The sequence below is a fragment of the Thamnophis elegans genome, chromosome 2, assembly GCF_009769535.1.
Source record: "Thamnophis elegans isolate rThaEle1 chromosome 2, rThaEle1.pri, whole genome shotgun sequence".
In the NCBI taxonomy this organism is placed as follows: Eukaryota; Metazoa; Chordata; class Lepidosauria; order Squamata; family Colubridae; genus Thamnophis; species Thamnophis elegans.
Window position 1 is genome coordinate 4149261 of NC_045542.1, and position 6898 is coordinate 4156158.

The 6898-nt window shown below is 41.6% G+C and overlaps 1 long non-coding RNA gene across 1 annotated transcript in view; it reads left to right on the forward strand.

Annotated features, from left to right (window-relative positions):
• LOC116504283 overlaps positions 1–4170 on the forward strand; it is a 6252-nt gene extending 2082 nt beyond the window's left edge. The window contains exons 2-3 of the long non-coding RNA XR_004254793.1: positions 1155–1289; positions 4136–4170. This is a non-coding gene — a long non-coding RNA (uncharacterized LOC116504283). The remainder of the gene's footprint in view (positions 1–1154; positions 1290–4135) is intronic.
• Positions 4171–6898: the final 2728 nt, after the last annotated feature.

The following is a 6898-nucleotide window of genomic DNA, read 5'->3' on the forward strand; positions in this document are numbered from 1 at the left end:
ACGACCCCCACCCCAATGTCCAATCTGCAACTCCCTTAGGTGTCTTGGATTGCATCTCCAAAAGGCGTTGGTATGCAGGACGGTTGGCCTAGACCAGGACCAAATACCGGCTACCAGCATGCGCGGAAGATGGTGAGAAAAAAACTCCCTTTTCCATATCACCTCCTGTACCATTTATTCCCATCCCAAATACCATGGCCCCACCATCCCCGTTTCTATGGCAGCCGATAGCAAAGCAGAGGCTGACACCCTGTAAAAATTTTCGTATTTCTCCAACCTGATAATTTGGGTTAATCTAACTAATACACAATCCCGTAAAACAGAGTATGTTAAAATACACAGAAGTGTTAAATGTTTAAAATACGACATAACGCTATTGGGTTTGCTAATTTCTGGAAACCGCGCCATCTTTGTTACATTTAACACAGAGATGGGTTCCTACCAGTTCGCACCCATTCGGTAGAACGGGTTCGTCAAATCTACCGAACCGGTTAGAAGAGGTTCCACCAGTGGACCCGGAAAGCAGGCCATACCTACAGAAGAGGTTCCAACATTTTTTGAAACCCACCACTGCCCCCTCACACACACAGAGACTCACACAGAGAGAGAAAGAGAAAGAAAGGAAGAAATAAAGAAAGAAAAAAGAAAGAAAAAGAGTGAGAGAGAGATGAAAGAAAAAAGGGACAGAGAGACAAAAGGAAGGAAAGAGACAGAGAGAGAGAGAGAGAGAGAGAAAGAAAGAAAGAAAGAAAGAAAGAAAGAAAGAAAGAAAGAAAGAAAGAAAGAAAGAAAGAAAGAAAGAAAACAAACACATGGCTGGCAAGCCACTCCCACCAGGTCACATGGCTGGCAAGCCACTCCCACAAAGGAGGCCACACCCACAGAGTAGGTTCCAAAAAATTTTGAAACCCACCACTGATTTAACATTTATAAAGCTTCTGTTGCTGAAAGTTCTTACCAACAACCCATGTGATCTAGGATTTGGCCATTTGGGGGAACAAAGCTAATTGACCTATTTACTGTATAATCCAATGCACAGATTTTTATCAGATTTTATCTGTTTTGATGGGATTTATTCCTAGAATAAATCGTGTTTCCAACTAAGCTTTTCAGTGCTAGATCTTTTTCTGAATGCAAATTATTGCTCTTTTTAGATTGAACTTCATAACAGATTGAAACTCATCAAGCTGAATGCAGCTATGTCTAAGCCATCTGTCACAGATGTATTAAACTTCTTGTCTTGATGCCTCCTGAAAACTGCCAAGAAGAGTTGGGAATTGAAATACCTGGTGAATGTCAATGCATTAACTGAGCAGCGTTTGGCTAGATGAGTCTATAAAAGGAAAGGGTATGCTATATGAAACAGGATTAAATTTGGAGTTGAGATAAGAGCTGCTGAATGATTAGCATTTCTCTTTTAAATAAAACTTCCCTCAAGTCAAGTTTTGATTCCTCGTGACTAACTGGAGACATCAATGTGGTTTCCTTGACAATATAATAAGGAAGTGGGTTGTCATTGCTCATTTCCAAGATGTACTTTTGTTTTTCCAAAGAAGCCTACGCTCCAGGATTCCCTGGTAGTTTTCCATCCAAAAACCAACCAAATCCAGCACTGTTTTGCTTTTTAGTATCAGCTGAATTCTACTTGATGCTGTTACTTGTTCCTGGGTTGATATTTCATCCATCTCAGTATGCATACTACGCATACATAAGGCCTAACAGATCACACGATGCATTGGTTTTAATTTACTGTTTGGGAAGACAGTTTCTGAGCACTGCAGCATAAATATGTGAACACAAAATTTATATGTTTAGGGGCTGAGTGTTGGCACAGAGCTTCTGAAATTTAGCTGTGGGTCAGATTAAACATGGTTATGTATGAGCCAAATAAAACTGAGGCCTTGCCCATCACTTTACAGCATTTTCTAATCTCATACGTAATTTTCGGGAAATGATAAATGAGGGTTCCAGTATCTCTGGGAATATTTGGCATCAAAGATTGTATAAATATGCATGACTAAAGAAAAACAAAAAAACGCCTGCTCTTATTTAAAGACTATCTTTACATAATTCATTACTTCCCAAAGATAAGTTGCCTGACACCTTCAGGACAGGCAAACTTTTAAAGACAAAGGCTGGGAATGCTTCCAGTAAAATTGCAGTTGCTTAGCTTTATATCACAAATACTGTATGTCTAAGGTTCAATATTTCATTTGCTAGCAGAACTTGGAACTTCTTTGATTGATCTACAGAGAATGGAAGAAACAACATGGGACAACTTTCTTCCAGGAAAAAGAACCCATTCAGATTAGAAACCATTTAACCCAGCTTTCTGATTTCAATAGTAGCTAGCCAGATATCACCGCAGAGCACAAGACCCACAAATACACTAAACTCACTCCTGCTTATTCCCTAATAGCCACTATTGGAGGTAGTAGGCTTCCTCCAAATATGGACATTCCTTTTTTTATGCAACCATAGCTAATATCAACTTCCAGTCCACAAACTTGTATAATCCTGTTTTAAATAGCTTGTGGCTGTTACCACATTTGAGCAAATGCAAACACTGTTAATTGTATGTTGTGTAAAACAAGGACTTTCTTTTGTCTGTCTTGAATCAGCCACCCATCAATTTTGCTGAGTGAATGTGCACTCTAGTGTTTTGAGAGCGCGAAAGAGAGAGAGAGAGAGAGAGAGATGTCTACTCAACATCCTGTTTTTAGCTACTGTTTTCTTAATGTCATAGAGCAGGGGTGTCGAACTCAATTTCATGGAGGGCCGCATCAGGGCTGTGATTGACCTTGGGAGGGGGGAGGCGGGCATGCCCAACTGGGTGGATGTGGCCAACTTGGTGACCATGGCCACCTTGACACCACTCATTGGGCATGGCCAACTGGGTGGGCGTGGCCAGCTTGACGCCCCTCCCCAAACTACTGGCACGTTTCCTTTTTGCATTGGGTGGACTGGACAGAAGCCATGCTGGATCCGACCACATTGTGGGTCCGTGGGCCTTGAGTTTGACACCTGTGTCATAGAGTTTAGATTAGGAATCAAACACTATTCTAGTCTTTTATTGATTAATGTTCTGTCCCCCCTTCACGGCTCTTAACAAACAGCAGGCAGACAAATTTAAAAGGACTTTTCTTTATCAGTTCTCAGTTCAAAAGTGGCTGCGAGCCAAAATAACATAAATTAAAGTCTCTTCCAAGCAGATAACAGAATACAAAACACTCTTACAAGCAATGCACTTCTTCCAAAGTCTCCACGAATCAGGTTTACATGAAACACCAAAGCACTTATCCAAGTGTAACAAGCAATGTTGTACGAACCAAGAAACCCACAAAGGAACGTACATTGACTCCTGCAACTAGGCCATGGCAGTATCCGACCTTTTATCTCCAAACCTGCCTCTCACAAGCCCCAGCTGCAGAATGAATCTTGTATCCCGAAAAGACTCACAGCAGACATCTGCTGAGTCACAATAGATTAATATGTTTATTGTGGCATAAAGTTTTACATCATGTTCATCGGATGTAGTTAATATATTGAGATAGTTGCACCTAGATTAAAAAATTGGTTAGGAAACTGGATCAATTGAAGATATTGAAATAAAAAGGAAATTGCATTTTAAAAATGAGAATTATTTCTTGAGGCATTGCAAAAACGGGGTGCCTTGAAGTCAGTATGAACTCTTGGACAATTTGATTTAGTTTTCTTGGCAAGATTTCAGAAGTGGTTTTGCCATTGCCTACTTCCTAGGGCTGAGAGAGAATGACTGGCCTAAGGTCACCCAGCAGGCAGGGCTAGAACTCACAGTCTCTGTTTCTAGCCCGTACCCTTAACCTTTATACCAGACTGGCTCTCTTTTGAAAGAGGAGAACCATGTTAATATATGATAGCCAAAAGAAGAAGAAGCCTGATAGCATATCTAGAGTTTTTCTGTATAATATGCTGTTTGTATGTCCATTATGTAGTTATACTGTGACATCAAGGAAGTGGGCTTCTTCTATAGATTAACTGAAGTTAAGGTTGATGGTAGAGTGGAAGTTATTGAGATCTTGATGGAATTTGATGGAAAGTGTTTTCTGTGGGTCCAAATTATGAAAATTTTAATTTTCTTCTTCTTGTGCCATAGACATCATCGGAGGTTGGCGATCATGTTGATGATCCTATTTTTATCAATAGCTGCATGAAAAAGTGCTGTTGAATTTTGTCCAAACCAGATTTTGAAGCCATGATGTTCATCTTCTGCCTGGACCTCGTTTGCCTTCAATCCTTCCTTGGAGCATTAAGTGAAGTATGCCGTATTTTTCTGTGTGTCGCATCACATGTCCAAAATATTTAAACTTTCACTTTTTTATGGTTTTGATTATTTCCCTTGGATATCATCTCCTCATTTCTGAATTTGTCAACCCAACTTATGCGTAACAGCCACCTCTAAATCCACATTTCAAAGGCTTCTAGTCTCTTCAAGTGGCTTTCTGTCAGAGACCAACTCTCCAACTCCATAGAGCAGGATAGAAAACAGTGATGGGTTTCAAATTTTTTTTGAACCTACTCTGTGGGTGTGGCCTCCTTTGTGGGAGTGGCTTGCTGGCCATGTGACCTGGTGGGAGTGGCTTGCCAGCCATGTGTTTTCTTTCTTCTTTCTTTCTCTTTCTTTCTTTCTTTCTTTCTTTCTTTCTTTCTTCTTTCTTTCTTTCTCTCTCTCTCTCCTTCCTTCCTTTTGTCTCTCTGTCCCTTTTTCCTTTTTTTCTTTCATCTCTCTCTCACTTTTTCTTTCTTTCTCTTTATTTCTTTCTTCCTTTTTTTCTCTTTCTCTGTGTGAGTCTGTCTGTCTGTCTGTGTGTGTGTGTGTGTGTGTGTGTGTGTGTCAGTGGTGGGTTTCAAAAAAATTTGGAACCTCTTCTGTAGGTGTGGCCTGCTTTCCGGGTCCACTGGTGGAACCTCTTCTAACCGGTTCGGTAGATTTTATGAACCGGTTCTACCGAATAGGTGCGAACTGGTAGGAACCCACCTCTGATAGAAATGATGTAGCATCTGACAAGCCTGATGATCCTTTTTTTCCTCCCCTTACTGATATGCGTGCTCTTAAATATAGGACCAAAATGACACATGTTTGAGCTATGGTATTCCTAATGTGTACATTTGGGGAGGAGAGAGGGGAAATGGACATTTTGTGATTAAATTCAGTTTTAGCTATTAAGCCTCAAGGCACAAGTGATAGTGGTTGTAGAGCTAAAGAAACAGATATTGGTCCAGAGGTGGGTTCCTACCAGTTCGCACCTATTCGGTAGAACCGGTTCGTCAAATCTACCGAACCGGTTAGAAGAGGTTCCACCAGTGGACCCGGAAAGCAGGCCACACCTACAGAAGGGGTTCCAAAATTTTTTGAAACCCACCACTGGTCCTTGGAGATGATTATTCTACACTATCATGCTCATATTTATAAAACTCAGTGCCTCTGTGAAAGGTAAGGATGACTACTGCGTTTGTGGTGCAATCAGAACATGGCGTGTGTTGAAGTTGTTTTAACGCAAACCAAAGATGCCTTTTAAAAAACAAGTTTGCATAATATTCTTATGCATGCCAGGGCTGTGTGTGAAGTAATTTAAGGTGGTTCTGAGAAGTGTCGTCGGCATCTTCATATCCGGTCACATGGGTGGCAAGCCACTCCCATCCGGTCACATGGGTGGCAAGCCACTCCCACAAAGGAGGCCACACCCACAGAGTCGGTTCGAACAATTTTTGAAACCCACCACTGCTGGAAAGGATAGGAAAGTGCCGAAAAAGTGGCATAACACATATGCAAACAACCTTTTGTGTGTTGTGAATTCCTTGTCAGGTTTTGTCTGCTGTGTTAAATAGAAATGTTTTGAATCCATAGATGAGTTCTCAGATGCCATGTGGAGAGTTGAGTAATATCCCTTCCCCCTACAGCTGCAGTGGAGAAGTCTTTATTATGTAAAGTGGGCTAGCCTAGCCTTCTCAATGGCCTATTGACAAAGTGTGGATGGGCAGGAAGCTACAGGCAGCTATTCTGTCTTTTAAAGCATGTTTCTTTCCTTTCACATCCAGAGAAACATTCTGCCTTTTCAATATTCCCTAGGATGTTTCATTTTTTTTCTGGGAGAGGGCTGGGTGATAACTTCCCACAGTGGGATGGGCTCAGAGGTATTGAATATTTACTATACGATACACTAATGGTAATTCAGATCAGAACAAACTTTTTGTGCTGCTGGTTTGAGGAGGGCCACAAGGTCTGACCCAGGATTTATGGTATTGTTGAAAGAAATGTCCTTCTGGGTTCAGCTCCAAGTGGGGAAAAAGACACTGGAGACATGGAGGCTGCTTGGAAAGATGGTTTATTGGTGGACAGGACCACATGGCTTGAGCCCTGAACAGAAAAGGGGATCACATGCTTCAATGTTGATGGAGAAGAAGAGAAGGGCTGAGGGAGGGGCTGGCTAGGCTTTTTATACCCTGTTCAGTCCCACCTCTGTTTCCTGTTCCTGTGTATGAAATGTATTCTGACTGGTTGTCAGACTCCCATGGTGCCATGCAGGGGGCAACTCCCTAGGCTGTTTTGAATCCAGGTATGAGTTCTCAGATGCCATATGGAGACCTGAGTAAAAGGCCAATATTATCATGCCTTTCTGTAGCTGCTGCTGAAGTCTTTATTATGTAAAGTGGGCTAGCCTGGCTAGTCTTAATGGGCCTATTGACAAAGTGGGGGTAGGCAGGAAGCTACAGGCAACTATTCTGTCTTTTAAAACATGTTTCTTTTCACATCCAGAGAAACATTCTGCCTTTTCAATATTTCCTAGGATATTTCATTTTTTTTCTGGGAGAGGGCTGGGTGATAACTTCCCACAGTGGGATGGGCTCAGAGGTATTG